The 19,539-nt window shown below is 40.9% G+C and overlaps 1 long non-coding RNA gene across 1 annotated transcript; it reads right to left on the reverse strand.

Moving 5' to 3' along the window:
• Nucleotides 1–6,367: 6,367 nt before the first annotated feature.
• LOC137852733 (uncharacterized) lies at nt 6,368–18,078 on the reverse strand. Its single transcript, XR_011094011.1, has 3 exons — nt 17,482–18,078; nt 15,779–15,900; nt 6,368–14,703 (listed from the first exon to the last, which is right to left on the reverse strand). It is a non-coding gene; the product is annotated as an uncharacterized lncRNA (long non-coding RNA).
• Between the last annotated feature and the right edge of the window lie 1,461 nt (nt 18,079–19,539).

The raw sequence follows: 19,539 nt of genomic DNA on the forward strand, positions 1-19,539 counted from the left end.
ATTTGTTACACATTTGTATAGTGGCTAGCACAATGGGGCCTAATCTAATTGCAGCCTTTTAGACATGTGTAATGTAAATTTTAAATAATGTAATAATTGTAATAATAATTCTGTCAGGAGACAATGAAAAGCCATTTTCCTGTGTCTATAGGCTGGCAGTCCTCTTGGAAATTAGAGACTTCAGTCCCTGGAAAATGAGTTGAATTGATAATTGAAGGAAGTAATAAAACATGAATATGCTATGATAGGGGATGAACCCCTAGGCTCCGGCTTTGTAAAAGAAAAATTTCCTTTCTTTTCAAGGCTATGTTACATTTTTTTTTACCATATCGAGGAAATACCAGTGTAAGGAAAATGAAGTATGTGTAAATGCATTCAGACTTTAAGCATATCCTTTAAAAAATAATTATCAGAGGTTTATAAAGGTGCCTTGTGGTGGGAGAGAAGGTACTGCTGAGCATTCAAAACTGCTGGAAAGCAAATATTAGTATGATTTGGTTGACTTTCAACATGACTAGGCTCATGTCTGCCCTTCGCAGTGTAGTGCCATGCTGAGATACCCAAGCGACTCTAAACAAGGCAGCCAGGTCACCCGCTGAGAAGCAGGCAGGGTGTGAGTTGAAGTGCGGTGCTATACCATTACAGGCATGCTTGGCTGCGTTTGCACTCACTGTGGGGGGCAGCATAGATATGTCCCAAGGGTATGCATGTACAGGCTGCCTGTGACAACCTGGCATCTCGAGGAAATGTGCGAGTTAAAAGAACACGTTAAAAATATTATTGATTTGGGAAGGGGTAAAACGATGTGGTGACATACAGAACGCATGCCGTTGTTTAATTTCACTTGGTGTGAAAGAGCCTCAGAGATAGTGAACAAAGACCTCACTTAAGGAGCTGAACAAACACCACAGCAGCTAAAGGGATTAATGATAGGAAAACTTAAATCAGGCTGGAATATTTTGTGTTATTCACACAGCCTACTGGGATCTTAATTGAGCGCAACTGCTCAGAAAAAGTGATCCTGGCATTACTGTGGAAAGCTCAATGGACAGCAGTGTTTAGAAAGTGAACAGAATGCTAGTGGGGAAAAAAATCAGACTGGAAATATTATAATTCCCACAGATCACTTATCTGCTACATCTTGAATTCTTTGTTCAGTTATGGGAACTCAACAACAAAATAGATTTTTGCAAATGCTGAAAGTATCTAGAGACAGGATATGAAAATGATTAGAGGCTAACAGAGAAGATTTTGTATATAGAGAAACTGAAAAGATTAAACCTGTTTAGGAATGGCATGAATAAGAGAGGACATGATAGAACTTTATAAAAAATAATGAATGGCAGAGAGAAGATAAAAGCTGCATTTCTAGTTCCATTTTTTTCATAATTTAAGAACAAGAGTTCATCCAGTGGAATTAAAATGATACAAATTTTAAAGTGATGAAAGGAAATAGTAGCTATTAAAGTGAAAGCATTCAGCTACATGAGATAGAATTTAAAGAAAGGATTAGATTATATAAAACATGTATAAAGAAGGGATAGAAACCTTCACAAAGCCTGTAATTAAGCCAGAGGTAGGAGGGACAGGGGAAGGAGCATTAACAGAAACTCCCCTTGGGCAAATTACTGAATTTCTCGAAAATTCTTCTGAAGTATCTGCTGCTGGCCATTAGTGGGAGAAGACACAACAAACTGGCTCTCATTTGATATGCAGATTCACTTTCTCATCCAGGAGGGATTAACATTCCCCCCAACAGGCACACATTTGTGCCTATGTGAGTATCCTCTCTGGCTCCACAGATCACAGATCATCGAAGGACTGCAATATTGGGAAAAGGCAAAGCCTTCAATTTAAACTTAGTTGCAGATCTGGCCTTTAGGGACTCGGGTATCTAAAGTGACGGGTGTCATCCTGTATTGGGTCCATGCTCTAAATAGTTTGCCAACCACCAGCTGATTCATATCTGAAAACCACTCAAATACAGGACTGTAACCTGCTATGTGGTTAGTCCTTAACCCACCTCAGACCTGGGGTGGATTGAATATGTAACTCTTATTTATTTTTTTCCTCAAATAGATGCAAACTTAATAGCTGAAAACCAACAGAAGTTAGGTACTTTGGAGAAAGAACATTTCTATTGTTTTCGTATGTTACAATCCCCAGTCACTTTCAATATTTTAATCTCAAATCTTGCAGACATTAGTCCTACAGAGTCCCTAAATCTTACTGGAGGCATTGTAAGATACTTTTTTTTTTTTTTTTTTTTTTTTTTCCATAATACATTAGACTAACCCATTTTTGAGATACATTTTTCATATAATGGTATTTCAGTGCAGCCACACACTAACTGTGCCTGGCAAAAAAAAAGGGGGGCTTAAACATATCTTGGGAAAGATGATAATGTGACAAGACTACACATATCCCAAGATGTTTAGACAGCTGAAAACTACTTATACCTCACACAGACATTACTTATAGATGAACTTGAATAATGCTTAAATTTGATGGTGAATTAATGATGCTAGTGCTGCAGAGCACTACTACACCTATTACCCTCTTATTTATAAACTACATCATCCAAACAAGTCCTCAGACTGATGCTATCTGTTCAGTACTCAGAAATCACTATTTTTCCATGCTATTTGTGTGATAAACCAGACTGAGATTGTTCGAGTAGATTGACCAACCTGTACTACATTTTAACAGATTCAAAATGTGCCCATCTTTTCTTGACTCACATAAAAAAACAATTACTGTCTCACAGCTGGAGTCTGTGCAGTAATTTGGTACCAGCAATAGCTGTTTCCCTTTGCATTTCCCATCCACATCATGAAAGATGATGGCACGCTAAAGCAACTGCAGAAAAGTGTAGCAATTGCATTTCAGTAGTCGTTTGCCACCAACACTATCTGTGTAATGTTTTGTTCTGATTTTCTAAACTAGGATGAATTTCCATAAAAATGTTCATGAACCATTACTCCTCACCCTTGAACCCAAATAAAAGTAAAGGAAAAATACCAGTCTAATGGAGCTCAACTTTTCCCTGGGATGTGATTCCATATCTTTAAGTGGTATGAAATTTGTAGATTTCACATTATGAGCTACCATCTTAGTTTTCTGTAGATGTACTAGTTAAGAGAGGAAGAACATATCCTGTGTTTTCTGTATTATGCAAAAGAGTTGGTAGGGTAGTGTTAATTAGATTGTGAGAGTAACAAGAAGCCCTAATGTTTACAACCTGCGTTAATCACATTTTGCTGCTTCTTAAGGGTAAAAAAAAAAAAAAAAAAAAAAAGCTGCAGCTTTGGGGTTTAAAAAACTAAACCCTGAAAACCAAACAAAGACACTTCAGTTTTTCCTTTCAACTTCCTCTTTACTTTGAATTCATTCTTTTCTTGTTCATTTGTTAACTGCACATCAAATATGAGAATATGAGTTAATAATGCATATAGTAAGAAGGCCACTGCCAGTAGAATAATATTGAATAAATGTTCCTGCATCACTAAGATCTGTAAGCCCCCAACAGTAATTTCAATATCTGAATCAATGATTTGTCATTAATTAATTACTACTCTCCTTAAACTAGTTTTGCAATATAATAAATTTAACTCGTGTTAAATGTTGCTTGCCTTGTGGAAAAAAATTCTGTATGGTAACAGACTATTGGAGAACCAAAGTGAAAAGCAAAGACAAAATTTTTGAAGAGAGGCCATAATTCTATGGTTTGAAGTGAGTTTGAGGGGAGGGAAAGAGCTTCAGAAAATTAGGCATTGGTTATGAAAACAAAACACAACTTTGTAGTTCTATTCGTCTACAGAGTGCAACTGATGCACTCTAAATTTAATTTGGAGACTTCCCTACTCCACTTTTTTCATTTTGGGGTTTACCTGATAAGAAAATAAATAAATAAATAAATACATAAATAAATTGGGGATATAATCAATAACATTCTTCTAAGGTTGTTTTGGGTATTTTCTGCCCTGTTCTACAGGCCATGGAGAGACTACCACATAGACCCACTATAGTTTTCTACTCATCTGAAATAACTAGGGTTGTATTTAGAATTGTAAATCACACTGAAAACTTGTAATGAGGAGGGAAGTATAGAGCAACTATCTGAAAGAGAATGATGTGCATGATAAGCAAACAGACAAATGCCTCCTTCTGGAGCTTGTGCCATTCCCACCAAAGGCTGTTGTATTCCATGATAATGGTGGTCTACCAAATAAAATTTGGGTAAGATCAAGAGCTCCTGAAAACATGAGAACTAGTTTGCTGAACAAAACTTCTTTTAAAAAGGATACAGCTCTTGAGCTTAAACAAGGGCTGAAGTGACTTTTTTAGGTGGGTTAAAAAAGTGAAATGTACATTTATGGGGACACATAGACATTTGGTTTTATTTTGTATGTTATATTGTTTCGCTTGTTGATTATACGAGACTGCTGGAACTGTAGAGAATGGCATTTCATCTTGCACCTAAACAGTGGCAAACTGTTTCATGGGAAACAGAAGACAGCTCCCTCTATAAAATAAGATACCTTAATCTGTACCAAGTAATGTCTGACCTTATTTGAGTAATAATAATAATACTAATAATGTACTAAAAACTATTTTTAAGACATGATGCTTCATCTTCAAACATATCTTGGCATCTGGCGTCATTTATGGTTTTCCTGTTTCAATGGTGGGTTGAAAAAAACAAAGCTATTTTATACAACTTCATGACACCTTCAGCTTAGGTGTGATGTGGTAAGTTTTGGTTATGTGTCCTATTCAGATGTCTCAGGAAAAACTGCAGTCATCACTGGGAAAAGCTCATTGACATGGATGAAAACTAGGGTGGAGGAACCTGCAAAAGGTAAAGGATGGTGGTACAGACCCTTTCTTCAGTATAAAACTGGAGGTTTTATACTGAAGAGTTAAAGAATACATGAATTAGCAGTTATCAGTTTTGACAATTTTAATTCTCACTGCCTGTAGTCACATTGATTTTGCCCATGTCAGTACTGGATAAGACTGGTGAGCTGCTAGCATGTCTTAGCTAGCTCTATCTGGAAATCTGTTGGCTTTCAGCAAGCAACATATTTTATTTGCATGAGGGACAGGTAGCATTTTCAGTGCACTTTGTTAAATCTCTGTGGATCAAAGAACAAGCTGATGGCAGAAAAGCACATTACTCTCAATGCATTACTCATTTTAGCTTGGCTGTGTAACCCAGTTGTGTTCAAACTGTTGACACCTTGGAATAAGAGATAGGAGGAAGGACAAAAATTAGAAGGGGATGGACAAAGCAAAGCGGGAAACCACAGCTTAAGTGCAGTGGAGAAGGATCAGCAGAGCACTGATACCAAGAGGGGAGAAAGGCTACAGAAACTGGGTAGCAGCCTGATGGGAGAAGCCATCAAGGTGCAAAAACCAATGCAGAGACTATTAGCGCACGCTCAGCTTTTTGGGAAAAGATGTGGAGTGTGGCATGAAAATACTTCTTCTAAGCAGTCTGAGATGAACCTATTCTGGCAGGAGAGGGGGAGAATGGGGCACCTTGCAAGAAAAAATATGAACATGCACGTACATGAGGGAAATGAAGGCTGCAAACATGTGAAAGTAGAGGTGATATATGGGACGTCTGCGGATAAAAGAACAGAAGTGAGAAGCCTTGTCTGCCACAGATGCCTCAAGGTGAAGGACTCCTGGAAATAGCAATAGCATGTAATGAAAGTTCCACTTGTTGCATTTGAGGGTTAGCACGGATTAGTGCAAGATAGGTGTTGCGATAGCTATACCCAATGATACTTTATCAGGAGCCTCCTCAAGCTGTGTGGGAGACAAGTTGAGAAGCATCTCAGCACCTGTCCAAAATAAGTCTTTAGTGCTGTTTCACTCAATACTTCAGGATGCAACACATCTCAGCTTTTGAGGGGTATCTGTGCCTCTGAGTAATGGTCCTAGGATCTTGATATGAAGTGTGGATTCCTCCAAATAAAACTGAAAACACCCACCATAATTAGCAGGGCTGTTTTCATACAGACAAAAAATGATATTTTATGATAAGCATTTGGACAGTATATCACAGATATAACCAGATTTTCCAACTGTGTTTCCCTTGCATTTGCTCTTATATCCCCACTTTTTGAAAAATGTGTAGTGAAACTACTGTCTAATTGAAAGGAAGAAAAACTAATACGAATAAACATTACAGAAAGTAGCTTGACACTTAAAGGGTTAGTGAATTCTTCTTCTCCTTTTCAAAGCACCCTTATCCCAGATAGGTTTACGTATTCCTAGCTATTCCTCAAATATTAAGTATCATGTTATTATTAGTGTGATATTTTCTCAAGTAACAGAAATACAAATAGAAGTTTCTATTACATCTTTATTATCCTCTGTTATAGGAAGAAACAGTATTTATCCATTTATAGTTCAAAAATATTAAATCTACTAGGTATTTATGCATAAGAATAATTTTCCGAAAACAATCAAGTCACTGGGTGGATGTAACAAACTGAACTTCCATTAAAGTAAAGAAGATTTTTAAACAAAGTAGGAAGAAATACCAATTCTTTTGTACATATTTATTTGAAATATCAATGTACCAGGTTTGGGGAGGGTTATAAGATATTGATTTTAAATACTGTAAATCTGGAAAGCTGACTCAGTCTCATTTAAAGGGAATTTCCACACTTCAGTAAGAAAGGAAGAAATTGCCTCCAGGTGATGCATTTTTACATTTTGAAGGACAGTTCTTCTCTTTGAAAGCAGATTAGAGGTTTGAAGTACGGGAAATAGACCCAGAGGAGATTAATGCAAGTGAATGGGTCAATTATACAAAGCTCATTTAATCACAGGGCTTCGCACTTTACCACTATGACAGAGAAACTTATCATATCCTGTAGATGCCACCAGACACTTTGGCCTTACTACAAACACGATGTTATCACACTTGAAAGATTTTCTGTGGTCATTATTAGTATACAGTATGATTACATTGACAGTTCTTTGCTGCAATGGGTAATCAAAACTGTTATTATTTTTTTCTCTGCTTTCTCCCTGTGCCTATGCACACATCAATAACAGATTTAAATATTTTAGGGGTCAGTGGAGTTAACAGTTAAGCTGACTTTTGAGAAAAATGCCACAACACTGCAATTCATCATACTTAAAATTTTTTATGGAGTGCAAGTGTTTGCTTATCTACTGCTAAGCCCAGGAAGCTGGATACATAGTGAAGAGGGAATGAAATAGGGCATTACGAATCTCTTGGCAGATAATACTGCTTTACACAGAGAATGTGGCAAGCATTTCTGTAGGTATGTGTGTGGCTGTTTTTTGACGAGGTGATGAAGTGGCATTTCAAGAGCATCGCTGGTGAATGCTACACAACTGCATTTGTACATACCCATCTGTGCACTTTTACAGGCATCATTAAAAATCAGGATGTGCTTCCTGAGATTGCCCATCCAAGTGGGATAACCAAAAGAGAATAGTTTGCTAATTTTCCTCTGTACACCTGCAGTATTATGTCTACAAAATGAAACATGCAGCATCTTGTTCAAAATACATGTTGAAAAACAGGTCCTCTATTACAATGAAAACTGACAGAATCTGGAAATGTTTCTAGCAATTTGCAGCTGGTGCAGTCAGCTGGAATATTTTCTAGAAGCTTTACTGAAAGTGCTATCATTTTTTTGCCTCTGTGTAAGCAGCATTAATAGTCTTTGACTGACTAGGAAGGCTGTGCAGCGTGTTGTTGCCACCTAGAGTCAGTTCATCAAAATAGAAATTCTGCATGTTATCCTTTTGCCTCCACTTCAGGTACAAAGAATCCTCCAACATACCCAGACTGCTCCCATCCTGCCACGTAGGGTCAGTTTTTCCACTAGAAAAAAAAAAAAAAAAAAAAAAAAAAAACCAAAAAGAGAGGTGTATTTCCAACATGTTATGTACCTCAAAGTGAATTTCTGAAGAATGCAAGCAACCAGCAACCTTGTTTTCATTAGGGTCTGCAGATGGACCACTTGCCCCCACCAGTGATCTTGACCAACTTTTGATGGTGGAAGCACAGCTCTGTCTTTTCAACAAAACCAACTCAGGAGTGGTAAGTGTGTGCAACACAGTGCCAAGGCTAAATTCATGGCTTCTGGGGTGTTTTGCTGGTTGGTAAGGCTGAATCTAGGGACGTGAAAAGAGTAAGCAGGTGAAACATGAATGTCCAGCGTTGCCCTGTTCTGAAATGGACCACTGGGAAGCCTGGAGAAATGTAGCTCTCTCCGTGTCTGCTCCTGCCAGAATTCCCCCAGTTCTCTCCTGACCTCACCTCCTTTTTCCTTTTTCAGATTGTTCATGTTGTCCACACAGAGATTTTGATGCACTGCAGACAGGGCTAGGAAGGCTGGTTGCTGTGTTAACTCACATGAAAAGGAAAACTGGTGGAAGGTAAAATCCCAGTGAGGATTCAACAACCAGTGCAGATTCACAACCCTTCTTTTCTGTAAATGCAGTGGCCACTTCTACACCAGGCAATAAAGCACTGACTTCTGAAACAAAATTAGGTTATCCACCTACATTTTTTTTTTCTTTTTCACATTTTATACCCAGAGTAATTGGAAAACAGTAACTGAAGAGAATTGAGACTAAGATCCCAACATTGTTCTCACTGCTCTCCTCTCACATCAATTGTTAATAAAAATTGAGAAATGATTTATACTCAAATGTCAACTTGGGAAGCTCTAGAGCAACTACAGCTGGTGAAATATTTAGAAAAAAAAAAAAAAAAAGCAAAAAACCCACAACCCAAAACAAAACAAAACCACTGTGATATTCATTCTGAAGTGCAACCATTCCTAAGGCAGAAAATAAGAGAGAAAAATGAGATTAGAGATATTTGGGCCCATTTTGCTGACTGTCTGGTCCCTGTCTCTTTTTCTGTCTCTATCAGATAAAGAACATGAAACATGAGCTTTTGTAACCTATAGCTGCCCAACCAGGCAATTCACAAAGATAACTTACTTGATTCAAAACTTTAGAGTGGCAAAATATCTGGACAAATATTTTTGTCCAAGGGTGAAGTGGTGGTTGAAAAAGTTAGGAAGTCACCTCAGGAGAAATCCCGATCTTTCAAATGCGTGGGGAAAATATTACAGATCTGTATTTAGAAACTGCAGATGAAAGGAGAAAAACAAGGGCTTCTGAAAAATATCATTCCATCAATTTCTTCAGGCTGAGTATGCCTTTCAAAATGGGTTTAGAATTCCGCTAGCATAGATTTCCCTCTAGTATCACTTGTTTTTGACATTCATCATTCAGCGCCATTGAGAATAATTTATAATCTAAACATTCTGCTTTGACTGCCAGTAGGAAATGTCTCAGTCTGCATGGCATATGTAGCTAGGTACTGAAATTATTGTGGTATGTTAAAATTCATGTAATTCTGCTTTTTTGCTGAGGGAAACTGACATTTTGGGTGGCCACTTTAGACAGATGTAAGACAAATGCTGTACCATTTCCTGGGAACATGGCCAGGCTTCCTGTGATTTGTTATGCCCCACCTTCATTTAAGAAAATCACTCACACTGACCAGCTAACAGTTGCTCTGTCTTTGGATGAATGGCAATAACAAGCTCTTCCTGAAAAAAAAGTAACTTCTCCCCTTCATTCCTCAACAAAACTGCTCTGATCCTTCCTGAAGATAAGCAAAACAGATCTTTAGCTTAAGATACAGTTTACAGTTTAGAATAAGCTCTAAGTAGAAATTATCATAAACAAATGACACACCCACTGCTTGCTTGGGTCCCTTTGACATTTTAAATGCTCATGCAACATTGATTTCTCTTCTGCTTTTGAAATACACAGCCTAAATTGTAATGCCCACGTGGATTCAGAGGATGAGGAAGGAACATAGTGAGCTTTTCAGTAATTCGTCCCAGCCGTACATAGTGACAGATCACTGTTTTTATTTCACCAACACATTTTTACTACTCTGCTTAGGGCCAGCACGGAGCATTTTGAAGAGGTGATTTTCCCTGACATAATTGGCACAACTCTCTCTGGAGTAACCAAGCCTCCCATGGAAGAAATGGAGTGCTTGTCCTAGGCATGAACACCGTCATTTTTAAAGCCGATGGCAATGAGATTAATTAAATGAGGTGCTTTACAATAAGAGCACAGTGGCCCAAAGATATGGTAAAGCCATTTCAGACTTTAATTGGAAAGAAGCTAAAGTCTTGAGAGAAATAGGCTTCTCAGAAAGGCAGAACTGTAGGCACGACTGGTACTGGAAACAGCTCAACTTGTAAATCTGCTGTGAAAGCTGCCAGACCAATTTATTGGAAGACTTGGAATTTTCCAAATTAAATAATACAGTAGGTAGAAAAACAGATGTTATCCTCTTGTGGGCCACCAAAGAAAAAAAAATCCAAACATATATTTCAGTAGTTTGTAAAAGTTTACATAAAAATAAATAAAACATAATTTCTTTACAATCTACTTTATAAGCCTTCATTACCAAATTGAAAAACCACGGAGCGGTTCATAGCTGGCTGGCATGCTGAGAAAGCTTGACCTTTGGCTCAGGTGTGCTCTCTAGAGTGTGTTTAATCTGCCTCTTAGGAAACACACAAACAGCATCTGTTCTTTTTCAAAAAGAAGTAAACCAAAGTTCAAATCAATATTAAATGTAGTTCTCATTCTATTTCAAGTATTCCTAAGCAGCAATTGCTCACAAATTTTATATCTAAAGCTTGAACTGTCCTGACCATGCGATCACTCCTTCCCAGAGAAGGCTATCAAAGCATAAAGTCTAAGCAATGGAGCAATGGCCACTTTCCAAACTTGTTTAGCTCTCAAGCAGTTAGGGAGGAAGACTTGTGTAGGAATGCAACATAATCCTCAAAGTAGCTGTCTGCTGGATGTTAATGTGGTTTAAAAATCTGTGTTGCTATAAACTTGAGTGCTTTCCTAATACATTAATGCCTTGTGTCTGTCTCTGTCAACATCTGCACAATCATCTAGCTATTCTTAATAACTTCTGAATCCATTGGGCAATTTCAGGTAGTATTAATAGAGGAAGAGGGGTTTCAAAATATTAAATTCCTACCAGTTTTGTGGAAATAAGTGGCTAAGGAGAGGAAAAATAATGCATTAATGTTCCCCATGGAAGTAAAGAGGTGGAAGCTCGCCCTTTATTAAATGGTTGATTATCTAACTGAGCAGGAGCCATTAGCCATGACTCTTGTGGGACTACTTGCCATTTAGCAGCAGCTCCTCCTACCACATGCTAGGATAGCTACAGCCAAAGCTAAAACAAATCTCCAGAAGCAGAGCTGCCACCAACTGCAGGGCTGGCATCTTTTTGGCTTCTAAGTGGGAATTTGCACTGAGCAAGGCTGTTTACAGTGGATTCAGCTTAGTTATGCTACTCACCTGTTTGCTGGAACAGGTCTTTTTCTCTATAACTCTTCATACAAGCAGAGATGATCAAAAGTACCAATCTTGGTCAATGCTATTGTCATGACCTCTAGGGCACCACCAGCTGCAATACCCCTGACCACTCCGAGGAGCTCCCCACACCCTACCCATGGCCCTAGACCACATTTCAGCCCCTGGGGCCATGAGCCCCTGCCCCAGCGATGTTGCATCAGGGCTGGCCTCCAGATCCTCACAGCCTTGTCCCACTCATGGCCAGGGTGGTGGGATGGGCCCTGCTGCTGGGTTAGGCACTGCTGGCCTGGGCTTGCTGCCCGGCTCTGAAGGAGCTGCTGGCCTTCACTGCACTGGTGCTCTTCTCAAAATCATATCAAGGGGTTACTTCCTGCCTGCACTACTCAGCATGCAAACGAAAGACAACAGAACCAAAATCAAACTTACAGGGCTTTTGTAAACCTTCCACAATGCCTTCTGCAAGAAAGAGTGACAGATGAGTTTGTGAAAAGTACAGGAAAGGAGACCTAAAAACAAGCAAATTGGCTAAAATGGTGTCCAGGCTCTTCTAGCACTCTCTTGGCAAATCTTGGCACTTGTCTGGTTAGGCTGTGATGGCTCAGGAGGTTCCTGACCTCAGCTGGTGAACTGTTGCACTAAGTCTGATAGGGATCAACAAGAGCCCTTGGCCACCACAGTCCTCATCTTAGTGAACTGAATTAGCCTCAGCCACCTCAGCTTGTGTCAATATATCAGTCTGGTGCCTACAGCGTGGGCACACTACTACTTCTGATGAAACAGCGATGGGGCAATAATCTGTGGCAACGAATGGGCAACTTGGACAAGAAGCATCTTAAAATCACCTCAGCATGAACCCCCAGAGCTTAAGAGTTTCAGGACATAAGTCAGTTTAGTATCTTCAAATGTATGCATGTCACTCCTTCCTCTTTCAAAAGGCCACGAAATTGTGTCTGCCCACTTTGTCGTCTTGTTCCATTACACTTAGAGGAGCCTATATTTGTCACAGCTCTAGTGAAAACTTTCTATTTTTCATTTCTCCATTTCTCACTGCTCATCCTCCCACCATGCGTCACCTGTTTCCTTAACCTCCCACTCAAGAAACAGTGCTTCCCCTTTCCATCTTACATACATCATTGTTATAATTAAAAGTTTTGCTGACGACAGCTCATATGCAGAGCCTTGGGCTGAAGGAAAGGGGGAGGCTGTCTGGGCTGAGATGTTGGAGAGCCTGATATCCGACTGGGGCAAAGGAGTTCTCAGAAATTTCATAGGAATGCAGATGACCATGCTCCCTTGTCTAATTTTCCTGGTCCCTCATCTCCAGGCAGGCTGGTCTCCATTCTAGGACACCCCAATGAAGTTGCTGTTCCACTGACAGCTACACATCTGGCAGTTCACAGTCCTTGTGGGATGATGACGTTTTGCTGTTGCTGTCTCAATCTTGTTGTCTGCCACAAGTGTGGAGCTCTCAGGCCTCAGGGAGCAGGTCTTTGCTTTAAAGGCTAAAGCAGAATGGAGGACCAAGTGTCACGATACAGAAGAAGTGTAAGCAAAGAGACCCAACATATTTACATATTTAAACTCCTAGAGTGCTGTTAGCATAAGGCCTCATGTTTTCAGGTCCTAATTTCTGACTTCTATGGAATGTCTCTGTTCAAAGCAGTTGAACCGAAACATCAGTAAAATGTCTTTCCAATCTAAAAAATGGAAGATCTGAAGCATACCTGAGGGCAAAGCAATGTAACAGTGCGCATTTACAAACGGCCATTTCCATCAGCATTCCTGAGAGGGCTTCTGGAGGCAAAATACATGCAGTCAGATAGTTAGCTGGATGCCAGGAGCTCCATAGCAGATTCATTTGGGATGCCTCCCATATGATGAGCAGGGCTGAACTGGGGGAAACAGATTCTCAATGGGTGGTTCTGGAGGATCTGAGTGATCTGAACTCATTAGAAAATGGAAAAACTTTCAGAACATATATAGTTGGATTCAAGTAAACTAAAGTGAAACCAGTGATGGCACTTAAAAAGGTGTTAGGATATTTTTATTTATTTATTTATTTTTAATTGAAGAAAGGGAGAATCTGACAGTTGCTAAAATATGATTCAGAATGGCAGATAGTGAGTGGAGGCAGTCAGGGAAGCTTTATCGTCCAGTGAATAACAACAGTTTTATGAAACAGGAGACAACAGCAGAAGAGAAATAGTAATGTATATTAGAGAAAACTTTATGCCAAATGAAAGTAATAAACTAATTGTGTTTACAAGCAGCAGAGAATCTGTATAGTCTGATATCCTAGGCCTAAGAAACACGCTATTCCAAGGTTAGATCAAATGTCTGTATCTATTACATACTGATGGAGATCAGAATTGCTGAAAGGGCAAGAAATGTAACAGTAGCAGGAGATACTAATTTTCCAAGTGCTTATTAGGCAAGTGTCACAGCAGGGATTGCTGAGGAAAGGAAAGGAAAGGAAAGGAAAGGAAAGGAAAGGAAAGGAAAGGAAAGGAAAGGAAAGGAAAGGAAAGGAAAGGAAAGGAAAGGAAAGGAAAGGAAAGGAAAGGAAAGGAAAGGAAAGGAAAGGAAAGGAAAGGAAAGGAAAGGAAAGGAAAGGAAAGGAAAGGAAAGGAAAGGAAAGGAAAGGAAAGGAAAGGAAAGGAAAGGAAAGGAAAGGAAAGGAAAGGTTGCTGCATGAAGGAGCCTACAAAATACAAAACTTTTATAATACCAGCCCTGAACAACATGCAGAACCTGTTTCAAAATGACTCTGCTCAAGAGACTCTTTGTAGCAGTGACCATGCTTAGATTCAACAGTCTTGTCTATGGAACAAAAGCCAAAAAAACAGCTACAATGGAATTACATAGGAACAGGAAGGCTTGTTAAGAAGAAACTAAAATGGATGCCTGAAGGCTAGAATGTTTTGCATGGGGACTATTTAAACATAACATGTAGGCATACATTTGCTCTAATCTTTTGCGTATGGACAAAGCCATTGGAAAGACCAAAAGGGAAAGCTGACATGACTAACAGCAGGATAAAGGAATTTATTAGAAGCAGAAGACTCTCTTCAGAAAATACAAACTGTGTCCAAGAATGGAAAATAGAGAGGATCATAAACTCTGGCAAGTTAAATGAAAACCACAACAAGGTCAGCCACTGAGAATTGCAGCAAAGATTTCCAAAGACTTAAAGGTCCATCACTGATGGCTCTGAAGGAAATTAAGGCACCATGGGACACAAGGAAAAGTCTTCATGTGAATAACCTATTAAAAGAGGAGGATAAATGGTCAGTTTTCGCATCTGAGGGAGGTCTCCAGTGATGTTCCATAGGGTTTTGTTCCTGGTCTCCTACTGTTGAACCTGTTTATAAATGAGCCAGAAAAGGAGGCATATGGTGAGAAGACAACTGGGTGAAGTCACAAAGTTGTTATGCATAGTAGGGGTGAGATGCTTTGAAACTGATCATGCTAGGCCAGTGTTATGTTAATGTGCCAGTATATGCTTGCACTGATCTTATGTTCTTTGAAAGACCCTGAGAAAGCCAAATGAGGACAACAATGAGGAGAAGAGAGGAAGATCAAGATCAAGGGGTCAGAAATGTACAGATGGGAAGCCAGAGGGGGATGCAAGGCACGCCACCCTGAAGGCATCTGAGCAGCCAGTGCTCAGTGGTGATGTGCTGGGAGACCTGAGAGGAAAACAGAATGGATATAGGCCTGAAGTCACCAGGATCCCCATCACCAGGCTTCCTCTTTCTGCTGCTGGAGGTGGTGGGGGAAGTTATCAGGAAGTCCCATGACTCAGTGGGACCTCAGAGGGGGAAGATATAAAGAAAAAAAAAGAAAAACACACACACACAAAAACCAAGAAAACACAACAAGGGGTTCTGGAGGCAGCAGGAGAGGGCCTGCACAAGTGGTCTGTGCACATGGTCAGGTCCCTGTTTGCCACCCAGTGATCAGGGCCCCCTGTGAAACACCCATGCCCTTGCTCCCAGGAGGATTTCCTGATCTATGCTCGTGGGGGGGCCATGGGATCAGCTAGGAGTGCCCCACTAGTATCCTTCATTTTCTTCTGATGTAAGAAGTCCCATAGCATGTATGTCCAGTCAGGACATACAGGGAAAGGAAAAGAGAGAGGAGTACCAGCAGGAGTAGGTATTCCTACAGCATGATTTGGGGACAAACCAGTTGAATGTTAGATCTCTGCTAAAACAGTGCGTGGCCAGGAGTGGCAAGGACATGCAAAGTCCAAGAAGGAGCTCTGCAAGGCTGGGATTGTGTGGGGACAGCTCTTGCAAGATTCACTAGAGACAGCAGGTGGAAATCTGCTCCTTACCTCCTGGGGCAGGCTGCCAGGATGATCCCATCTGGAAGGTAAGCAGTGGAGAGTCCACCCACATCTGCAAACCGTGGTCCAAGATGTCCCTAGTCCCAGCAACACAGGCACCATCTGGCACACTGATGATAAAAGAGAAACCGGGGATGCGTCAGAAATGAAATTTCAGTGCACACTGCTAGTGGACACTGCAGTTTGAATGCAGCAGCTTGGCCTGCTCGGCCACCAGTAGCTCTCTGCCTCTGCTGGACACAAGAGGCAGATGAGGTGGGACTTCAGCACAGCCTCACTCCAATTCTTGCTCCCTTCTGTCTCAGAAGAGTGGCCGTTTGTGTATAATTAATTAGGTGTTATTTATTCAAGTGGCATCAGAGTATAGTCCATAGAACAACGCTTGAGCCGCACAGCAGGTCACAGGGCCAGTTTTTTAGGTTTTAGTATTGCTGGATTGCCACTGTTTAAACAGCAATGACAGCCTGAATCACCGTCAGGGCAGAAAAGAGAACTTTGTCCTTAAACATTTCTGACTCCAGTTTATGAATAATCTGCCTACCTCTCATTAGCTGCAACCTGGAAACTCTCGGTTGCTTTTAACTGCTGGCATAGTCAGTGTCAAGTTCCCAGTAAGACAGAAAAGTGTCTGCATCTCTGCTGGGCCCCTCAGAGCTCATGACTGCTCTTCATTTGTTGCTCTGCATTCTTTTGTCACCTTTCTTTTGACTGACAGAGCCTAGGATCTGTTCTTATGCACAGTATATTATTTAAAACAAACAAACAAACAACAAACAGTTGTCTGCTGAAACATAAAACCAAAGCCTTCCTGTTTTTGTCGGTTGAACTGACACAGTTTTTATTGCTGCACAGGAGACTGATAATCATAAAAATAAACAACCCCCTCCTCCCCAATAGCTACATAATAAAGGTGAGGCACATGGACGAATCACGTTCGAAACAGGAACCTAACTGCAGTGGAACAGTGGACCTTTGATTATCATATCTAATGCAGAAAAATCTGTGCCTTGCCAGAAATGCTAAATGCTGTTATGACATCTCTGCCTTAACCTTCGGTGCTTCTCTGTGGAGAGCTCTGGGCACCTTGTGGAGACCTAAGGTTTTTGTTTACTTGTTGAAGAGGTAAGGGAATATCCAGCATATTTAACTCTCTGAGAGAACACTCTTATCCTCCTGATGGACACTGGCAATCAGGGACAAATGCATGAAATAAGAAAGACCTTTTGCAACCACGTACTGGAATAAAAAATAAGGCTGACCCACTATCCGAGTATCTGAGGGAGCCAGAACCTATCTGGTTCACAGAAAAAGGATATGATCCCACAAAAAGCATTCTCAGGACTCCAGCAACGCTGGGAAAAATATTGAGACTTGACTTTTTAACCTTGTCCCATGAATCCGTCCTACATCCTTGTGCTTCTAGCCTCATTTCCCACAGAGAATGAAATTTCTGTGATCATGCCATCTGGCTGTCTATCAGCCAGTATGTTCTGAACCTGCTTTCTATCAAGCTGACAGAGGGATAGGAGCTCAAAGAGAATTAAGTGCCTATGAAATTCATGAAAATCAGCAGCTGGGTCAAAGACAGAGACCCAAAGGAGCGCCCTTGCTAGAGGAAAGGTGGGCAGAACGCAGCCGCTTCACACGCTGCTTGCTAATGTCAGTCATCACGTGCAGGGCTCTGGGCTCACCAGAGCAGATGGTGCTCCTTGCTCAGCGAGGTCCAGGGCTTCCTGTTGGTGTAGGGAGTGATACGGAGAGGGAAGGGGAGGAAGAGGCAATAGGGCACATCTGTAGGAAAGCAGATCTCATTAGGCCCACAGAACGACATGTTTAACGATAAACTTCCACTTATACAGCCCTGCAGTTTCTGAGGGCCCTGCAAAGATCACAGATGTGGATCTATTTGTCACAGAGAAGCCTGACAGGCAGTCATTGCCTCCTCTCTCCCACATCCATGCCAGTCCCATGACTTCCACCGAACTCCAGTGGAGAGAAGCTTAGAGTAGCTTCCAGGGCTCTGGAAATCACAGGCATGTTCTTTGAAACCACATGAGGTATTTGAAGTTAGAACGGAAAGTACAGCCCAGTTCAAAGTTTCCCTAAAGAAAAATCCCAGCCAGGGAAAGTTTAGAAGCAAAATGGTTTCTCCTCCCCCAGCAAAGGGAGTTTCAGTTTTTTGTTTTTTTTTTCGTGTGTTGCTCTCTGGCTTCATGTGTTTTTCTTTGGAACAGCAGCTGAGCTCAGAAACACTTTTGGAGGAAAAGGGCTGTTTTGCTTGAAGCTGTGCCTGTCCTAGAGGGAAAAACCATGTGTTTTAGAAGTCCTAACTCCTGTGTTTTAGCAGAGAAATAATGTAGTTTAACATCACCTTGGCAAGTGCGTGTGGCATGTACATTTCCCAGATCAAACCGAAGCTTGCCCCTTTATGATTACCTGTTACTGCAATTCTGTGTGGGCACATTTGTGACCACAGATTTAAGCATGCCACAGACCCCCTAGACTACATCTGGTCAGGTCATTTTCAGAAAGATTTCCCTGGGCTGACCCATAGCAGGGGCGGTAGCTCGCTGTGGTTTGCTCTGCATGGGTTTCCCCACAGTGGAAGGGGAGGTACAGGAGATTTTTGCCTCTCAGTTGCTTTATGAAGGGTAAACATGCAGCGCTGCTGGACTGACAGAACGAGGCACTTGGGTGAAAGCTGAGTGCCCTTCTTGGAGGTAGGCTTGAGGTGACTAACTCGTGGGGACAGAAGAGCCATTATTTTAGTGAAGGACAGATGTGAAATATATTAACTGGAGCCCTCTTCTCTCCAAGATTTCCTTCAGCGAAAAAATCCCACCCCTCACTTCTGTCTTCTCCTCAAGGGCTCTAGTGTTTCACACAGGAGAAAGCAGCGAGGGCTCAGGATTTTCTCTCCCTCTAGAGAGATACACAGGGATTTACATTTCACTTGTATCTGTCTTGTGGACTAACGTCCTTGAAACTGGAAAGCGCTAACAGAAGAATAAAGCTCAGAGCCTGCTATATTTACCATGTTGGCCTATGAAGACAGAAGCCTTAAAAATAAGTAGGCTGCTTCAGCAGCGAGGCCTCCAGTGAAATTGCTGCCTGACTTCGCTCACAGCTCAGACTGGAGTTTCCCAAAGCATTACCCACACATGGAGCTCACCAGTCTGAGTTGGACATCTGCAAGCTAAGGACATCTCAAACACACTTGTCCTCACAAAGCTTTCTGGAGGTGATTTAGGTTTAGGGTGCTCAGCTTGATGCGTCTTCCAGGAACCTGGTTTTCAAAGGGGGCTGACTGTACACTGTCCACCCATCAAATCTAATCAAAAGCTTGTAAGTGACTACTCGCCACCTTGGTGTCAGTAGCCTGAAGACAGCAGCCAGAACTATTTTCCAAAAATAACACGTCAGCAGCTTTCAGAGTTTCGTGATTTGTAAATGCTTCTGCGATCAACCTCAGACTTCCTCAAAAATTCTTCTCCAAGGGGAAACAGTTCTTACAGATCACAAGGACTCTTTTTTTTTTTTTTTTTTTTTTTTCTTTCAGATATCTAGAGGGGATGTCCAAACAGTTCCTCTGCTGGGAGCTGCCTTGTTTTCTTTTCACAAGGAAATTTTCCAGCACATAAGTTGGTAGAATGATGTCACTCTAGCTGCCCCTGTTTGTTTTTAAAATGACAGAATACACTGGAAGAGATGCTTCTGCTAAATCATGACTACCTATGCGAAGAGCTACA

Source organism: Anas acuta, chromosome 2 (genome assembly GCF_963932015.1).
Source record: "Anas acuta chromosome 2, bAnaAcu1.1, whole genome shotgun sequence".
Taxonomy (NCBI): domain Eukaryota; kingdom Metazoa; phylum Chordata; class Aves; order Anseriformes; family Anatidae; genus Anas; species Anas acuta.